We start from the raw sequence: 20,808 nt of genomic DNA, 5'->3' as shown, positions 1-20,808 counted from the left end.
CCTCTCAGTAACCAAATAAAAAGGATAATTTTCTGGTTTTCACAATCAAAATTCAGAGGGAAAATGCAGCCACATTAGAAGGGCAGAAATAACTTTGAGATTCTTTGCTCGAGTGTATAGGAAAAGTCCTTTAATTAAAACAACGCTCTGGTCAAGCCGACACTTCTTTTTTAATTGCAGCTTTCTGACACCCTGTAATTTATTTTATTTTAATTCATCAGGGTGTGTGAATGTTTCAGAGTGCCCCAAAGGAAACTGGGGCTGTCAAAAGATGCAGTGCTGCGTCACCACATAGCTGATGGCCAGGAGCCAGCTCTGTCAACACTTGGCTTTGTACTGTCCGGGGGAGAGAAGCTGATTCTTCAGCAGTGTCTAATCAGTTTAAAACAAATCTGGAAGATGTTACTAAAAGACAAGATGAGATCCAGGCCACAGCAGCCTCTGCATAGAAAGAAGTAAAGGATTTCGTTTGAGAACAAATTAAAGAGGTGGAAACAACACTTGACAGTTTCAACATGATTATAACTGTGAATAAGAAGGAGTGCCCTACTGGTTAGGAAATGGTACCTAAACTGGTTCCTAGACAAAGTACCTTCTTATGTCCCCTATACTGTAACAACAGAGATACCAGGGAATTAGATCTCCCAGTGGACAATGGAAAATTTCTTTTAAGTTCACCAGATCCTGTCTTATTCTTGAAAAGAAACCAAAGACAACTAAGTTGGGAGAGTAAATATGACAAGAAATAGTTACCCAATAATCACAGGAGGTTTATATATATATATATATATATATATATATATATATATATATATATATATAAAAAGGCAAATACATACTTTCAATTTGTGGAACAGCTAGCACCTGAGTCCCTTGAAATATTTCAGAAACTAAATGTTTTCATATGCAACACAGCTACCAGGGAGCTCAACATTCATCTTTCCAGTGCATCATCTGGAAACCTCCTAAAAGATCTGGATCATACGGGTGAAATGCTGAAAATTTTCTTTGGGCTTTTTTTTTTCTGGAAAACTCTATTTTTTTCTGACACTATATAGCAAAGGTTTGCCACAAAAGAATGAAGGTAGAAACACAAACCTCTCCTTCTGCGGGCACCTGACCTGGTCCACAGATCATTACCCCACATAGTATAAGTAAGGAATACACTTTCTTCTTGCAGGATTTAGCTGCATGTGTCTCCTCAGTATTTAGAACTGAAATGGAAATAGGAAAGTGGTAGAGGAGATCCTGACACCTTCTGTCACTCACTGCTACTGAGAAGCCTCTGCAGAGGTAAGAGAAGATGTGTCTCTGGGAGAGTCATGTGCTTGACCTAAAGTACAAACCAGAAAGTAATCCCTAACATTAATTTAAACCAGTCAGATAAGGAGTTTTATAAAACAGCTGTTACTGGGAAAAGGCAGAGGAGGAGGGGGGGAGGGAGGGGAAGGAGAAAAAAAAGAGAGGTTTAGAGCCATAGAAAATTCTTCTACCAACATGAAGGAAGCCTTCAGTTGCTGTTATGGGTTATGAACTAGAGGGAAGAAGTCAGGAAGGAGCAGAAATATGCTGCTTTTGTTGCCTTTCTCCCAGATGCTCAGTGGAAACAGTGATTTTCCAACATCTGCACCAGGACAGATAACCCCTCAGGAAACCAGGCAGCAGCATCTCCAAGAAATGCCACATCATCCTTTTTATTTTTTTCTCTCCTATCCAGCATGCTATAATTATGAAATTTGATTTATTTTCTTCTTATGAACAACAATTCCCAGTGAAAACAAAATGCTCTCCTTATTGCAGAGACTTAGAGTACCAGGATGTATTCTTCTTTCTAATCATCTCAGCAAAAAAAAAACACCTTTTCTCCACACTTCAGATATTTTACAATATTTTGTCCTTGATGTCTGTCTTCCCTCAGAGATCTCTTCCCTTATTTTCTTCACTTTGATTACTACCCATGTTACTGATGGCATGGACATTGGCTCCAATGCATTAAAGGGAGTAGAGTTTATCCCTTGGCGTGTAGGGTTTCATCTATTAAATTTTCTGAACTTTTATTTCAGTAAAGCCTGGTGAAATATTCTTTCACCTGTTGTGGGAATTAACCCAAGATCTGAGTTGAGAGAAATTCCCCTACCTCTCTGTAAAATACTGTAATTCATCTTTTTCACTTTACATGAAGATTTTTTTCATGGTCTGTGAAGCAGGTCAGGTTTCCTTAGATACTTTGTCAGTTGCTGAATGGGTAAGATATCATAAACTCTAATTTGCAGTCTCCTGTAACTTACTGTATAAAAACATACTGAAAGGTTACTATCCACGTCAGTAAAACCTTTAAATGGCTGCATGCTTAGCCAGCTTTGGTCACAGTCTTTGCTTTAGTCCTGCAGGAATCCTGACCTGACATCTCCCAAACAGTGTGGGCCACAGAGTTTGAGTGAGGTCCTGCATCACAGCTGGATATTTTGGATTCTTGAATTTTCCTTCTTCTATTGCCTGACATCACACATTGAAGTTATTTAACCAAACTCTACAGTCACTGGATCCAAACCTGTTCAGATTTTATGTATCAGCAGCTCTAAATACTGGTGTTCCAGAGCCCAGGTACATTTTTTTAAATTAGTACATGGCACTGTATCATACTTTAATAATTGCTTTTAGCCTCTTTCCATTGTTCATTCCTCCTTTCAAATGAGTAATTTCATGCCCTTCTCTTTTACTCTTTTCCCACTTCATTGTCTCAGCAACAGGAGTGGTCAGGACATGACCATTTGGAAGATCTGAAAGCTTCTGTTCTCATTTTCTCTACTCTGTTTCCCTCATCAAGGTTTCACATTGCTCGTCAAAATATTTTGACAGGGCCGGCATTCCCTTTCCCTTCGTTTGCTTTTGAACCTTGCCCATCCTGAGAGGTGCAGAATCTGTCCTTCCAGGTACAAAATACCCTCTAGCAGCATCTAAGCACTTTGTTTCAAGACAGAATTCAAACTGACTGTGGACCCCAAAAGCTGCTGGAGCAGCTACAATGGAAGCTAGGAAACTGGCAAACATGACAGACCTTCCCTGGGAAATTCATAGGCGATCTCAGTGCCGCTCCTCGCAGAAGATTCCCATAACAAAACCTAACACCAAAACTGACACTACAAACCTTATTCCTAAACTAAATTACAGCTCTAGCTGAGGGAGCAAGGAGTGAACAGACATATAAGCTATGGTAAGAAAAACTTAGGCTGAAGGCTTGTCTCACCCCGTCTCAAAACAATCCTGTCAGAAACCATGAGGCAGTATAGCTGTGTTGCTTACCTTGGAAGAAACAGAGAGAATGCTACAAGCTCATCTGCTTCTCTCAGTTTGGACTACCACAACTTTCTCATCTTTGGGAGATGATCCCAAGCAGCCACTGAATTCTCCATGGTGAGAAGCATGGGCTGTTTTATACTACAGTTCTCAAGGTGGAAAACTGCCCTTCAGATAAGGACCTGAGTCTGTAGCCATCTTCAACCAGCACAAAGCATACAACTGCGCAAGAAACCTTTTCATAACCATGAGGAAAATGAGAGAAAAAAGCAACCCAAATTCTTAAACATATTCAGACTCAGCTGGAATTCGGACCAAGAGATAGACTGGCTCTTACTTATCCCTGAGGCACATTCACCCCTCTATATAATTAAGCTCTTGGGCTGTTTTGTTAGTGTTGAGAAGCAGGCTTTGCCAAAAGTCATCTGGCTTTCTCCCTTAAAACAGTGACAGTTTTTTTTTTCCCCTCCTTGCTAAAGAAACCTTTCAATTTCATTGCTTATGTGCTTTAGGTATAATTATTTTTTTTTTTTTTTACCTTTCACAGTGTTATTTCCTACCCATAAAATTATACAAAAATGGTCATCAGTGAGCTTGCTGAAAAGACCAGCCACCATACACTGCAGAGAATAACCTTAATATTTATAAAAAAAAATAAAGACCATACTTCTTTTAAAGATCTTGCTCTAAACAAACTGAATTATTCATGCATAGAATTGTAGAGCATTAGAACACCTGTTTTCAATCATGCATAATGTAAAATCACTCATTACCTCACAAGAGCCTCTACATCTCCAGCAATCAAATGGCATTGAAACAGCAAAACAGGTGCTTGGCAGGTGGATCCAAACAGATGTTGTGGGCTTGGTTGTCTTTTCTTGTACAGGTGTGGTGATCTTGTTTTCAACGGCATAATTGCTATTTGAATAGGTGATATTTAATTCTTACGTGCTTTAATATTTATTTTTTCATTCTTCAATTCCTTTTTCCACTTTGCAAAGGCACAGGCTCGAAGCAGCTTATGAGATGTGCGAAAGCTCCCAGCTGAAATACGAGGCAGAGTAACGTAACAGAAAGTACAGCTCTTCTCACCCAGGAATTCATCCTGACATGAATCCTCGCCTGTGAAACTTTGTCCCCTTTAGATAACCTGTGTAAAACCACTGCAGAGACTGCCAGACTCTCAACCAGGGACAGGGGTTCCCTTCCTGATGGATATTTGCACATCAGGTGTACGGAGATAGGACAAACCTTCATGGAAATAATTCAAACTGGGGAATGGAGAATATTTCTGCATGCTTTTCCAGGACTCAATGATGCATGATTCAAAGGTGTCTGAAAATGCCAGCAGCCCTATCACCCTGATGTTGTAAAGGAGCAATACTTTACAAACCTTGTCTCTGCTTCTGCCCAGACTCCTGCCTTTCATGTGGGCTCAATGGGAGAGTGACGCAGAGCAGTGGCCTTTGCTAAACCAGCCTGTGGATGTGGCACTTCGCAGAAGCTGCAGAAAGTGCTGCATCTGCAAGGAAAAAAAAAGAGAGAAAAAAGAATAACAAATCCCCTGTTAAATTTACAGAAAATGAATCAGCAGTGGCCAAAAAGTACTTTGGTGCTTATAGCCTTCAAGCACTGATTACTGGTTGGCCAAAGCAGGCATGTTCCCACTCCTACTTCAGTTTTCAGCAACAAAGTGGAAAATCATTACAAACAGCTTTAAACTTGGCACCTTGTCTAGCTTCTCAACAGACTGGCCAAGGACTGACAAACTGTGGTGGCAGTTTATTGCTCTGACAAGTTACTTGCACCCAGGTTGTGTATGCTTCTCATGGCCTGCCATCTCAGGGACAGAGACATAGACATGGGGTGCAGTAACTCAAATCAGCATTTCACTCAGGTGGGTTAAGAGTAAAACAATTTTTCATGGTTAGTATATAGTGCTTCTAGGATGTAAACAGCTTGGTTTTGCACCAGGCTGTTGTCTATTATGGACCAGAGCAGTAGTTTTTGGAGAACAATGTGTCACCATGGGATTCTCCCTGATGGCACAGTGGTTTGCTCAGCACTGATGTGCCCTTAAAGATATGCCCCACCTCAGTGCAGAAGAAAATTGGTCTCTGGACTGAATCCAGAACATGGGCAGAGGAAAAGTGCTTTCCACAGATGAAGACTACCCTAGTTGATTCAGGGTGCCAGTGGACTTCTCTCTTGAGGCGAGAAAATTTAAAATCCATTTTTGGCCTAATTTTTGGATATCATAGCTCATTATTTACAAACAGCCAAATGGCAGGGTAAGAAAAACTAGGTTGTATAAACTGGGTAATATTAAGAAGAAGACAAACTATATACAACATAGTCCGTTTGCTTAGGTAACAAAATGGCAACTCCCTTACACCCATCACAAAGGCTGTCAAACATCTCATGATGTTCAGCTACGTATAGAGAAACCTTATTACAATTTTTATTTTCCTTTTGTTAATTTGAATGCATAAATAAGTAGATGGCGAGATTGTTAGTCAGAGTATCCATAGATCCTTGCTCTCCTCCCACTCTACCTGGCTGTGAAGGAGAGCAAAATGCAGCATGATATTGCTACTAGCAAGGTCCTCCCACAGATAGACTGATATGCTGGAAGGATATATACATATAAAATATGTGTGTGTGTATATATATATATATATATATATATGTAACATGCAAGAGATTATAATAATAACAATATTCATGGAATATGGTCATCATCAGTTATTTTTCCAAGATACAGAACATACTTTGTATAACCATACTAATTCAATTATTTTACCTCTATATACCATAAAAATTAACTGTAATTTTCAGTGTCAGATGTCTCATTTTTCTTCGAGTATAAGCATCTCTCATTATTTCCAAGCAATAATGGTGAACGAACATGGGAAATTAGTGGATTTATTCTGGATTTACCTCAATGAAATAGGTGTTCAGATGCCAAGGTAATAGGAACAGTTAATGAATCTGTCCTGAACCAAGTATGACAGAATTTAGATGACACAATTACCTTAACAAGTAGGATACTGAGACTGATAACTACACATAAATATGTACATGCATATATCTATATAGCTCATACTTACACAGACAAGAAGTACATCTAAGATTAATTTATGTGGCAATTAAAACAAGTAAAGAAAGACTGAGAAAAAAAATTCTAACAGTACACGATGGCTTACCTATCCAAGCTGAGCACATGCCTCTAAACAGAAACTCTTCCACAAATAGCAGGTACCTGTCACAAGCTCTGTGCACCCTCCTTCACACCAGTCCTTCATCCTTCGCCCAGGCTCCTTCTGTAGGGAGCACATGGAAAGGAGAACCCATTCACAGCTGAAAAGCTGAGTGAAGGCTTAGGCTCCAGAAAACCTCCCTTCAGAACATTTCCTTAGAGACTGTGAAATTCTGGGTCGGATATGTGTGATTTCTGATTTAACAGAAGTTACTTTAGATGGAAGAACAGCATAGAGAAACAAAGGAAGAGTTAGTGGATCCAGGGTAAGATTAAAGCTCAGCAAACACTTTCCAAATTCCATTTGAGAATAATATCTGAACTTCTTTTTTTATCAGAAAATATAAACTCTTACATTTTACAGAACAGGTCCATCTCATCTGCTCCAGCACAACCTCAGCCTCAGCATCTACAGATGTCCCCCAGTGTTCCTCCTTTGACTGTCCATCCAGCCCCAGGTGCTGGAGCTCATTCTCATCCCAGGATGAGGTGTGGGGGATTTTTTTGAACATTTCCACAAAGGACTGTTTGATCTGGAGTGCTGCCTTCAGGAAAAGAAGCTGCTCTCGTTCTCCTTGTGAGAATGTTTGACCACATTTTGCTGCAGGATCTTTTCCTACCTCGTTGTCTCCATGACTGAGCTTCAAAGGATAGCACAATGCTCTTCCCTTTGACATCCCTTGCCAGCCACACCACTTGGCTTGTGATAGGTCTGTTTTTCTCAGCAATATCTTTCAGTTCATGCCTCATATTTAGTCTGTGTCTCAGCTGATCACAGAAACGGCATGGATTGGTCTCTCCAGGATGCTTCTGATCAATTTTCTTTTCACATGAAGCATGAATTATTAACAACCAGCAGCCACTCAAAACCAACTCAATTCCAAAGTTTTCCACCATTTACAAAAAAATCTAAATAAATTAATAACTCCAACATTTTCCTCAATATTGCTAAGTGTGGGCTGTGTAAAATCAAGGTGAGGGGAACTCCTAAGATAAAGAACTTCTAAAACGTATTTAATTCACAGGCCAGTCACAGCTATTATGTGCCTAAGGAGAAACAATTAATTTAATATCACTGTGACACTGTTTATTAACCAATATAGTAGTCATATGGATCTTCTCAGAGAGATGTTACAAGGGGGTTATGAAGTATGTGAAAAAATAAAGTTTTTTTCCCAGGTGCAATTCACCATACACATCCCACTCGTCTGAGACGTGCACCCAGAAGTTACAGACTCATACTAGAATCATAGAATGGTTTGGATTGGAAGGGACCTTAAAGACCATCCACTTCCAATCCCCGTGCCACGGGCAGGGACACCTTCCACAGACCAGGTTGCTCAAAGCCCCATCCAACCTAGCCTTGAACACTGCCAGGGATGGGGCAGCCACAGCTTCTCTGGGCAACCTGTGTCAGTGCCTCAGCACCCTCATAATGAAGAACTTCATCCTAATATCTGAATCTACCCTCTTTCAGTTTAAAGGCATTCCCCCAGCCCTATCACCCTTTTAAAAAGTCCCTCTCCAGATTTCTTGTAGGCCCCCTTGAGGTATTAAAGATTGCTATTTGTTCACTTAATATTGCCTCCGGAGCATGGTGGGCTGCACACTCATCCCTATAGTGTGAACAAAACTAGTAGCTTACAGATATTTTTTTTGATTGTTGGTTTTGTTGTGGGTTTGGGTTTGGTTTTTTTTCATGAAATCAGATTGTCGTGAGCCAGCAAGAAAAGATGAAATCACTGTTAGAAAATCCACAAGCTGGACTTAAATGGGAGTTTTTCTCCTGATTTTAGGTACTGGGTACTGGGTGCTGTGGAGAGATCATATGGCAGCTGACAGAGGCTTAACACACCTCCTGTGCATGCACAATTAGAAGGCTAGGAAATATGGCTGGATGGGGACTATTCTCCAAAAGCCTGTCGCACAAGGTATTGAGAAGTTGGCAACTTTAGTGCTTCTCTACCTTGTGCTCCTAGACTCCCAACACAATGTGCCAGGTTTGCGGTGGGAAAGATCAAACCCTGTGGCTGGATTTCACACTTTGCAGCAAAATTACTGTCACCCAAACCTTGCTTACAACACCTAAAATGAAATCTTCATTCACTTTAAACATGCTTTAGTACTACAGAAATAGCTGAAATACAGTATACTTCTACTATAAAACAAAATTGTAAATCACCCAGTGTTGCAAAATTTAAGCAGGCCTGCGGTATCCTGGGGTTGATTTTCTACATTTGCATGGGCTTTGCACCCTCTGACTGCAGTAGAGTGACTCCTGCTTTTCCCCTATGCCAGCATGGGGAGCCCCAAGTCCCCCTGTGAACACTGAAACTAGGCATTGGAAATAGTTATTCCAGCTCTTTTAGGTACACACTGATAGGTTTGTCCAGACATGTGTGCGTATACACACACACACACACACACACAAACACACACTCTCTCCTATATATTTATATTAAATATATATTAATTATACATGCATTTACATAAATGGGAATGAAGCATTAAGTACCCCACTGGGTGCAAACCCTGCAGACCAAGCTGCATGCAAGTGCAGACTCCCTTGATTTTCACCCAATGGCAGCGGGCTAGGGCTGCTGGCGGCTCATGGCACGGGGCCGCCCCAGCAGCTCTTCTTTCAGCCCGACAGCTGCGGATCCCAGGTGGTCTGACATTTGAGATAGGGGCTCCGGGTAAGATTGAAGGTGTTTTAGGAGAGAAGGAGGCTGCGAATAACACCGAGCCCTCATCCAGATGGAATCATTCACAGAACAACCTGAGATACTCTTTTACTGTCCATATGTCTCCCAGGTCTCCAAAGGCCATACTCCACTGATTTATTAGAAATCTGTTTTTTTGCAGCATTAGTTCTTTCCAAAACAGAGTATAATGTGAGATTTACTATCATCTGAAACACTCCTTTTTAAAAATCAGTTTTTCGCATAAGATAGTCTTCAGAAATGCTTCAGTAAACATCAGATTAGAAAGTATTTTGGTGTGGGAGTCCCCTCTTCATGTAGCCTTTAAACAAGTTTCTTTCTGACACATTGACTGACAAAACATTTTATAGGGCATTTCTCAGATGAGTAAATGATTGAAGCCATGATACCAGTAGAATAAAAGCCACCAGATACAACTATGTTAACAGTCTGCCTTACGCTTATTTCTTCCTTTGTATATTAGCCTGAAAGAATTATTTTATTGTTTTAGCACTGCAAACAGTTGTTATTAGTGTATCTTATTTATAGTCAGTTCTTTGAGGCACTATAGTAATATAGAAAAATATCAGTTATTTCATCACACTGGTGAATTTAATGAACCTGAAGGTGTGTGTTATTTTAGCACTTGCTATAGCTCCTGTGAAAACCCAATGGTGCTAAAATCTGTAAACCTGTCACTGCTTAAGTAATAACCTTGTTAAAAGCATCTTCATTTAACTTATTTCAGCTTTTGCAGAATGCAGGTTTTATTTTATCAGTGTAGGGAATAGGTGTTTCCAACCAAACCACTTATTGTAAATATAGTTAATTGTAGTTCATTAATTTATTCTCAGTGTTATTGCTTTTATTTTAACACTTAATTTAAATTAAGCATTGTCTAGAATTGAGTTCCCATTTTCTATTTTTTAAAAAAAACTCCTAATTTATATAAAATATCTTTGGTTAGAACAGTAAATTTTATCCTGCAATATGGAAAATGCTCTTTGCATTCATTAATATCCCTTTATGCTGCAAGAAATGAGCTTTCTTCCTTAACAGTAGACAGGAAAACAAAATGAGGGTTTTTTTTAATCTTAGCACTGTGAAATAGGGCTTCTTTAGTTCATTTAAAAATATAGAAAAAAAATGAGATATTGGTGGCATGTGTTCCAAATTATCAATTGATCCCTGCATATGTACATCTACAATTATTGAAATTCTGGCAATACAAAAAATGGGAACTCCCTGCTATTTAGCACCATTCAGCAAAAAGAAGTGTAATGTGCACCATCTCTTTCTTATTGCATCAGTGATACTTCCTACATTATTACATTGTGGAGTTGTTTGTGACAAATGCTAAAAGTACGTGGTTCCTAACAAATTCTTACAAGGTGGGCAATTATCCATCTATTAAATACTTTCTTCTTTGGGACCTGCTATGCCACCCAGTGCTGTATGGCAGACACAACGCATCTCAGGGATAAAGTCCACAGAAACTCTTGCTGACTATCAATACAGGTCCCTGTTCCTGAAGGCAGAGAGACCCAAATGTGGTGGATGTTTTGAAATAATTATCAGAATTAGCTATCCAGGATGCTTCTATTAGGTTAGCATTTCATTGGGGGTTTATTTATCCCTCACAAGTCCATAATTTAACCCTTTTTCTCAATGTGGTTCTGTTTCAGTGTTTATTGATCCATGCTCCAGTGTAGGACCACAACGAATATAAATCAGAGCACCATCATCAAAGGGAGTGCACCATCCCTGATGTTCACTAGGCACAAAGCTGACCTTTGCTATTTAATCACTCCTATCATCAGAAGTTTCTGGCCCAATCAAACTTGATTTTAGTTTACAAACAAGTAAAAAATGCTTGTAAATTTCATCTTTTTTTCCTGGTTTTGGTTCCAAGACCCTAAGCGGGGAGAGTGGCAGTGCATTGCTTCTTGAGTGGTGGTAGTACCTCTGGTTGGGTCCCTCACAGCCAACAATAGTGATGCTGTATGAGTTATTCCATGCTTGGATGTTAGGAAGCAAAGATGGGTGAGAATGGTCAGTGTGCAACCTCTGAGACAGGAATGAAGAACAGAAGTGGGACTGAAAGCATCAGCATCCCTCAATGCCTTTATGAGCATCTCAAAGGCAAGATGTGAGCATATAGATCTGCTGTTGAACTGGGGAAAAACAGCAAAGCAGATCAAAGAGGTGAGGGGCAGGAGAAGGAAAGACGCACTGCCTACGTGCTGTTTCTACTCTACAGCAGCTTCACTTCACAAAAGAATAGATCTTTGACAGCCCAAAAGAGTGTAAACATTTCTTAAGAGCTATGGCCAGAGAAGGAGGAGGGGAGCCAAGCTATCAGCTCCTGTACCTGACTATAGGATCAGGATTTAGGACAGAAGTTAGGATGCTTCAAATCCCAAAATCTGCAGTATGTCTTCAGGATCTGAGAAACCAGACTAAGTAACTGAAAAGGAATCCAGTTGTTCAAGCTAAGGCTGAGATTGTGTTTATGTTTGTTTTGCTTGTAACGTTTTTGATAATTACCAACTATGATTTAGATATAAAAGTAAATCCTCTATAAATGCATGCATTATTTTGGAGCAGTTTATGAGCTTGGACCTGATAGCTCCACTGCCTCAGAGCCATGGGTTCATGAACCCATTGTGGTTGGGGTCAGCATCAGCATGCCTCTGGAGCTCCTGCCTAACTCTGTTTCATCCTTGCATAAATGTGTTTGTGAAACTGGATTATGAGGTCTTTGTACTGGACTTAGCTGTATGTGCTGTTAAAAGGAACCTTGAGCCTTTTCTGCCCCAAGATCAGAAAACCTTCCTGAACCAAACATCTGGCCTGTTTTCAGAAACCCTGCTATTTCTCCTGACATGGTATGATACTGCAATCCATGCAGAAAAAAGAAAAGACAAACTTAACACCTACAATGTATACCCAGCACTGATGAGACAGAACTGAATACAGCTGTTGGAGTGAGGATGGAGAAAAGCAATGCTGGCATCACCATTCTTTTGAACCCTGCAAAACAGGGCAGTCCAGCAGCAAAGCTGGGGAAGGGAACTCACCTTTCTGTGGAAACCAGCATAAACCAGCCCAGTGATGGGTTTCATACACATTTATACTGTATTGACTTTAGCTGGTTTATAACTAAAGCTATGGCTATTTATCCACAGTATTGTGAGACAGAATAGTTCCAGGTAGGGTTTCACATTAATGATCTTTTCTTTTTATAATATAAAGCCAGCACAACATAGTTCTGTATCTATTGCTAGTACCAAACTGGAGTTAAGTCAATATTATGTTTATGGCTGTAATAATAAAAAATGTAAAATAAAATTTAAAATTATTAAGCAGAAAATTTTTAATTTAATAAGATTTTTTGTTAAGCCAGTGTACATTTATCCCTCACACTGACACAACTGTAACAGCAATTTGACCCACATAAATTTTTGTTTCTTAAGTTGTATTATTACAGACCAATTACACATTCTTTAAAGAAACATTATTAATTATTGAAACATTAAAAAGCTGAAGTCATTGTTTTTGTGCACTTAGCATAGCTTTTAAGACAGATTATAGAGAGAGAATCTTTCAGTAGATAGTCTTAAAATATTCACCAGTGCTAGAACAATTTAATGAAATTCACATTTATTTCAAGGATTTTTTTAATTAAATCTATTGGTTGTTGGTATCCGTAAACCCTTAAGAATAAACACCTGCAGTGTTTTATTATGTAAAAAGGTAGTTTAATTGCATCATATTTATCACAGACAAATCAAGCCCTATTCAGAAGATAATAATGACACAGTAATTGGACCAGTAATTGGTTCAGGATGATTCAATATTGTACTAATAATCATAAATACTACTGTCTCCTGCTTTGGTACAAGGCTGACACTATATTATAGATTGGGTATGGTGCAATAAATATTTGTGAACTGGGTCTCGTAATGCCTAGGTCTTTAGTTCAACTGTATCAGTAAATAAGAGGTATCAAATAATGTGTCCTACATGACCAATCATTCCTAACAGGTGATGCAGGGAATGTCGTGCTTTTTCCACTTCTAGAAATGGCTGGAAGAAGCAACAATTCTTTTGGCTCCTTGCATTAAGCATTGCTATTTGCCTCAGAGATGTTTGAGTAGTGACTGTACTTGTTGCTGGGTGTGGTGAAGCTGCTGTTCTTGGAGCTGAAGTAGCTGCACTGACTGTTGCTTTGCCCTCAGATCCACTGACATTCTTTTCCTTTTGAAGGTGCTGGATAGTGTTGAACAAGGCCCTGTAAGCATAGGCCAAGCCCCAGCACGTTGCCATGATTTGTCCATCTCTGGTATGACCAGAATGACCACACACCTCATTTAAGTGTTTTACTAATTCTTCTGGATTTTACAGTTGTTCGGTAGTGAAATTCCAAAGTACTGGAGGGGCCCACTGACCTAGATACTTGCCCATACTATCCCACACACCCTGCCCCTCATGGCTGTCCAGCCTCAGGGAAAATCTCTTTGTCCTCCTACATCGTCGTTTGATCCCAAACAAGACCCAAACCTGACTCTGCTCAACTCTTCAATTCAGTCGTGGGCAAAACACACTCTGTATGCGTGCCAACATGGTGATCCCCATCACGATCAGCAAACAGGTCTCAACAGCATTAAAAGGCCATTCAAAAACTTCAAAACTCTCAAATGTAAATGGTCTGGGGGGAGGACTGGGAGGGTAAAAGGATGTCTCCTTCACAGGTTGAGCACCTGAGAAGGAGAAAAAAGATGTGTAATTGCTAAGCACTTCTATTATATACCTCCCAAAGTATAAAGGTGGTGACCACACTGGGAACATAAGCCAGATCAGTTTCATGATTCTATTATATTACAAGTCACTACCATAAAGTACAAAGAGACAAGAACCTTAGACCAAGCCCCACACTTGAAAAACATTAATACAGCAAATATCAGATGGAAGTAAGATACGATATACTGAAACTGTGAGATCAAGAGGAACAACCTTGAGAGCCAATAAATCAGCATTGTGACGAGTGACCATTAATCCAGTCAGATCTGTCGTTATCTCAACCCCTCGTGCCCCATGTTGGGCGCCAAAAGAACTGTTGTGGTTTAAACCCTAGTCAGACAGCTTGTTCACTCACTCCCTGTGAGTGGTGCTGGACTGAGAGCAATTGAGGCCCCCTCCCCTGGGGCTCTCCCCTTCCCCGCTCCCATGAGGGATGGGGAGGAGGATCGAAAGAGTGCAACTCCTACGGGTTGAGACAAGAACAGTCCAGCAACCAATGTACAACACAAATCACCACCACTACCACCAATGACAACAATGATAAGAGAAAACAACAAGGGAAGAGAATACAATACCACCGGCCAAGAAACGAGTCCCACCCAGCAGCCCGTGTCCTTCTGGGTAACTCCCAGTTACCCCCCACCCCGGGCATGACGTGCTGTGGTATGGAATACCTCTTCGGCTAGCCTGGGTCAGGTGCCCTGTCTCTGCTTCCTCCCAGCTTCCCCTCCTCCCTGGCAGAGCATGAGCCTCACAAAGTCCTTGGTCAGGGTAAACATCACTTAGCAACAACCAAAAACATCGGTGTCACCAGCACTGCTCCCAGGCTGGAAGTCAAAACACAGCACTGCACCAGCTACCACGAAGGAGGAACATGACTGCTACTGCTGAACCCAGAACACTACTCAAATAAACTTGGTCACACTCAGAGTCAGTTGTAAAGTAGATCCATTTGGTGTAAATCTTGCTTTCTTTGACTTTCTGACTTTTGTTGATTTTTTTTTTTTTTTTGCATTCCTCACAATGGGAGAAAGGGAATAATTCAAAGAGGCCAAATGTGCAAAAAATGCCAAGCATCTAACCTCAAAGGAGAAGAAGGGTGGCTAAAGAAACCCAAAACTGGTCACCCCAAACTCCACAGCAAGTCAGGGAATACACGTACTGTGTTTTGTCCCTGGTGAGTCATGCACCTTTTGCACTAGCTACTGATGAGCCCCCATGGGTCACCAGACTCCAGCAGACCCCTAACATCTCCTGGGCTTATGTTCCCCACAGAATTCAATACTGCTATTGCTTTCTTTAACTGTATCTTTTTCATGCCTTTCCAATATTTTCTGTTTAGCAGGTCCACAGAACTACTGTCTGAAATCAGGCATTCACATTGCTCCCTGCCTCCTCCACTGCGGGGGTCTTTCTGCAGCATCTCAGGAAGCCACACTATTTTGAATCGGAATGGTTTTCTTTCATAGAAATCATGTTCTTTTTTGCTAAGGAAAATACCTTGTGAAAATAATCATGATAAAAAGACCTCTATTGGTTCCTTTTTATTACCAAATGTGACACATCAGCACTTAGGTCTGAACTTCCTAAACACAGGTAGCCCCAAACAGTAGTGATTAGGTTCAATCTTAGGCATGTAAAAAGAGATGTCAGATTTCCAAAGGCACTAGAACTTCACTGGATTTCATCTGAATCTTTGACCAGCACTTTCCAGACTGCCCTGATGTGATTCGAACACCTGCTTAGTTTTATGCTATAGTGACTTTCTTATCATGTTAATAAAAGCCTTACATATCCCAATTGCCCAAAATAAATAGCATACCGGTACCCAATTGTAATCTACTTTTTGCTCTGTTTTTACTTGTATGTATAATATACCATTTATTATCTTAACTTTGAGGGGGGTAGGAGGAGGAATCTAATCAAGCAAACACAATAGCATTATGGCAAAATGTAGATGGTAGGAGGTTGCAGTCCTGCAGCCAGTGGCTTGTTTACCGTGGGTTGATACAGTATAACATGGCGCATAAAACCACTCACATGCCATTTAATGATAACTGTGAAAATCGTGCCTGTCACCACTGCATTCAGCAGACACTTGGCGGACCTGCGGCACTGTTACTTCACCAGTGCTGTGGTCTTTCAGAGAGAGCCAAAAGCGAGTGGAGCCTCATTATCCTAGAAACAATGATCGTTATTCACTAGCCAGAGAAACTTGCCATTCATCGGTGCATTATACAGCGTAGAATTGGAATAGAGATAACATATCCCCTCTGTTACGAGAACAAAAGCTCATGGTCTATGCTCCTGCCTTGGAATAATGCCCTCCGCAGCCTAAACTAATGCATTTGTAAGCAGTTACCTCTTTTCCTTTAATTGCCTTGTACTGGAGGGATGGCACAGTAAGGACCAGGTAACAAGATAAGATGGACAGTATGATACTGAACTGCTGTCGCTCTAGCAGATATAAGAATGTTGCCTGGCTCCAGTTCTCCTTGATGCAGAAACCCACTTTCTGACACCTCCATTCCAAAACAGTACCTGAAGGATGGAGGAAAGGAGGGAGATGAGGAATGCAGACAGCTGAAGAGACAACTCATTGCAGAAGGTACATAGGGAACCTTTTAAGACTATGTAGTGGAGCAGCCATAGTGTAGGCACTACGGCTGAAAGCAATCTGTACAAATGAAATGCCATAGCAGAATGGCACCAGGGGAACAGTTCACTCATAATGGAGTCAAAGTAATGGAGCCCAAACACACGAGTTATGCATTTGTCCTGCAACAGTGACTGCTGTGGAAAGGCCTAAAACTCTGAACCGTCCTTTTCTAATTTTTTCCCCTTGATGCCCCATCCCCAAGCCTTTTTTTTTTCCTTTTTCAATTTGCCTGAGTCTTACCTTAGCGTTGTGCAGGGAGGAGGGAAAGGTGAGAAGACAGGAGAGCTATCGCTGTGCACAGCCAGGCAGGCAGGCAGCAGAGGTAGATGAACAGAATGTGTTGAAAGCATCATGATCCAGCGCCAGGAAATAACAGTTAGCATATCCCTGAATGACATTTACAGGAAACCTATGTTTCCTTTTCAGGGCCATAAGCTTCAACAAACTGGTGTGTTCAGTCAGCCCTTCCCCATGTACAGTATGGATGCCACAATTTTCTCAGCATATGCTCAGCTGCGTCCTTCTGATGGCATCCATGTTGGCGCTTTTCCATCTATAGGCATGGAGGGATGTCTTCATCTTCTGCAGGAGTCTGGGGCTACTGCCAAAGGCAGGGATCCAAGCACCGCAGGCAAGGAAAGTGGATCATTTTGGTTCCTGAATAAGGATTAGGCTTTGCAACACCTGAGCAGTGAAAATCCTGCAGAGCCTTCATGGCCGGAGCCAGGAAATGCCGCAGTTCTACTGAATATTGCTGAGTGGAGTCCTGTTTAACCAAGGTGAATGTTTGCTGCAGAGCAAATTCGGGAAATTTAGGAAACAAATGACAAACAGGCAGCCACATGTAATGTCTGTATAAAGCCCTCAATGTTTTTGGCTGCAATGCTTTCTCAACACGTAATAGATAAAACTTTCATTATCTTAACTCACTTTCAGCTCTCACCTAAGGAAAAGACCACACTGTCTGTGCCTTTAATCCAAGAACTGGTTTACCTGTGTGAATAAGTCATCCCTTTTCATCTTTTGTTACATGCTACTGAAAAGCCCAATTATACACCCTCCTAAGTAACAATACCAGTCAAATCCCTTTTTTATTTCCTTCTTTATTTTTAATCACAAACAGTAAAGAAAAAAATAAAAATAAAAATTGCTCTATTTTTCTCCCAGAGCTTATCTGCCTCTTGTCTTTTCACAGCATGGGCCAAAATGTACTCTCCTTTCTTGAGAAAGGAGGTTTTCACTGAAGTAAACAGGATACCCAGAATTAAGGACAGGATTTTGTCTACACACTATTTTATCCAGTGCACTTTATCATTTCTAATACACTTAGGAGAGGAGAAAGGGATTTATTTAGATATTAAATGGCCTTAGAAATCATTCTCAACAAGAAATAAAAAATTCCTTTTACATAAAATCACATTATAGAGTAACCGTTCAAGTTAATTTAAGGAGAACAGTTAAAAATAAAAGCCAAGTCACAGCCATACACAAACTTGCATCTCTCCTGCTTGAGAAAGAAAAGCTGAAATATTTCCTCTCCTCCTTTCTGATCAGCTTGTTTTACTGAAGCAAGAAGGTAATCGTATTGATTAGCAGTGCATAAAAGCCAGGCATACACAAAGCAGCAAGAGGTGATATAGATGTGAGTTAAAAGCATTTTTATGGCTCTGCACCTGAACAGGAAAAATCTTCTTATCTGGGCCACAGGAAAGAAGTTGTCTCCTACTTCTGAGCCACTCTTTTTCTCCTTCTTCAAACACATGCCTTTCCCAAAGAAATGATGACAACACGTAGCTAATTAACAGCAAAGAATAATTGAACTATGGCAATAACTATCTACCTTTAAATCAAAGGAAGAAGGCAACCAATACTAAAATTTAATCTGTCCTCTGGGGCTGAAGACAGCTTACAGGTTCAAGTCAGATAGCAAATGTAGCTAAATGGCAGTCAGAAAAGATCATGTGACTGGGGGCTAAAAACTAATTAATCTCCATAAAGCTGTAAGTGAGGTAGGTAAGATGACTTGAAATCTGATTACATTATTGCATTTAAGGAGGGAAAATGCAGCATGTATTTTTCATGCTGATTTTAACCACCTGAGCCCTTAATGACATTTTGTACCTTGAAAGAAAACTCATATTTCATTTATATTTAAAAAGATCTACAAAGATGTTATTGTCATCTGTACAGAAATTACAAATTCAGCCTAAATAATGCTGCTATGAATCACAAGTGCATCTCTAAACTTTTTTTCCAGTGTAAGTCAGAAGAAGATTCCATATAACTATGGGAAACATTAAGCCAAACATATAACAAAAGCAGAAATAAATTTTAAATAAAGAATAATTTTACTATATACTGCAATTCAGGAAGAAAAGAAGAGCCTGCATTCTAACTGACTGCTAAAGATGCATGTGCTTTATGCCTCTGATTTGTAAACAACCTCCAACGCTAAATTTTGAATTAGTGGGAACAGAGCATTGTTTATGATTTCTATTATTTATAAATGGCTACAAAGCAAAGAACAAACAAACAATCAAAAAATCCAGGCAGACAGGAGATCTCAATTCAATGAATCTCATCAAAATATGCACAGAATAGACCCACTTAAACTTAATACATTTTTATGGTGAAGGACGTATGTTAGTATAGAAAAGAAAAAAGAGAAAACAGAAAACTGCAACCACATACCAAGCTGAAACAAACCCTGAAGTTGAATTTTTAGGCTTCAGTCATGGCTATGGGATGTTGTGCCTATTATCTGCTTCTTGTGTAGCAGCATCCATGGAAATATTACAGAGTGGAAAACACTGCAGACACAAAAAAAAAACCAAAATCACAAAAGAAAAAAAAACAGAGGTGTTATCAGAGTCAATTATGTGTTTCTGAGATTCGTTATCAGCAGCACCTGCTAACCACCAGTGCAGTGCAACTGCCTGCTTGTGCAGGGGACTGAGACAGGGACAGCTTTATGTGATAAAAAAGTGTACTTTTAAAATGTTCGTAATATACTTGATATATACTGCTATACAAGTATATAGCGGCAATAAATAAACAGCATTTAAGTTAACAAGCGTACATTTATAGGCATAATAATGGCATTTTGCACTTCTGCAACACCTTTGATCCCAGAATTTCTGACTCCTTTGCAAGGATTAATTAATTAAGCTTCAACACGCCCTTACACCAGATGTTATTAAAATACTTTTTTATGGCTTACAAATTCTATGAAAGACACGCTTGTATTTCATGTCTTATTGTGCCTCCTATCCAGAGCAATTACTTGGCTGTGTGGTTGGTGGGAAATGATGGTGCGGTCCTCCTGTGTGCTTGGGCTGAGAGATTCCCTTGCAGCTTTTAGCCTCTCACTGCTGATCAGGAAATTTGGGGATTCACGTCTGCCCTTTCCCTTGAGCAGCCTTTCCATTGAGCAGCTCCCTTGCCTGTATTGCTCCTGAAGTCTCAGCCTCAGCCTTTACTTCTTTACCTCCTGTGTTGCTTTTTGCTGAGTGATCTTCCTGAAATGCCCAGGGATTTCTCAATTTTGCTAGTTAGACTTAGGAAGACATTTTTCCCACATGGTGAAACTGCTATGTGGCTGTAAAGTGCCCTCCCTCCCCACTTCTCCATTTCCCTGCTTTTTCTGTCAGGAATGAAGTCATTACACTTCTTACATCTTTGTTCCTGGTTTTGCCAGAATCCAACATAAATTACGGTTCAAATCTGGCTTGTAAGTGATTTAAGGTAGAGCAACTTGGCAGTAAAACTTGCAGGATGAGAGCCTGTGTTCGTAAAGTCTGGCACAGATGGATGCACCTCCTTGCATGAACCCTTAGCCCCTATGGGAAAAGACAGTTACATGTGAATTTGCTCTGAACCCTAATCCTCTTCTTATCACATTTATCTAGATCTGACTATGCACCCTTCCCTAGACTGTGACTAGGAGAAAAGTCCCACATGAAGCAAAGTTTGGACCTATAACTTATTAGACTTGGGAGAAGCCACACAGATGCTTGAATTAAGGATTTCATTACTGTTGGTCAGTTTCTAAACCATTCTGTTTCCTCCTGATTCCAGAATGCTGGTGA

At 40.2% G+C, this 20,808-nt stretch overlaps 1 long non-coding RNA gene across 1 annotated transcript; it reads right to left on the bottom strand.

Annotated features, from left to right (window-relative positions):
• Positions 1–351: 351 nt before the first annotated feature.
• LOC133278024 (uncharacterized) lies at positions 352–5,135 on the bottom strand. Its single transcript, XR_009746488.1, has 5 exons — positions 5,027–5,135; positions 4,691–4,819; positions 4,071–4,341; positions 3,304–3,532; positions 352–441 (listed from the first exon to the last, which is right to left on the bottom strand). It is a non-coding gene; the product is annotated as an uncharacterized LOC133278024 (long non-coding RNA).
• Between the last annotated feature and the right edge of the window lie 15,673 nt (positions 5,136–20,808).

Source organism: Pezoporus flaviventris, unplaced genomic scaffold, assembly GCF_033815535.1.
Source record: "Pezoporus flaviventris isolate CSIRO_AGI_PZ_B2104156 unplaced genomic scaffold, CSIRO_AGI_Pfla_v1 ptg000001l, whole genome shotgun sequence".
Classification (NCBI taxonomy): Eukaryota; Metazoa; Chordata; class Aves; order Psittaciformes; family Psittacidae; genus Pezoporus; species Pezoporus flaviventris.
The sequence above is the reverse complement of the archived record's forward strand: the minus strand, read 5'-3'. Positions and strand labels throughout refer to the sequence as shown.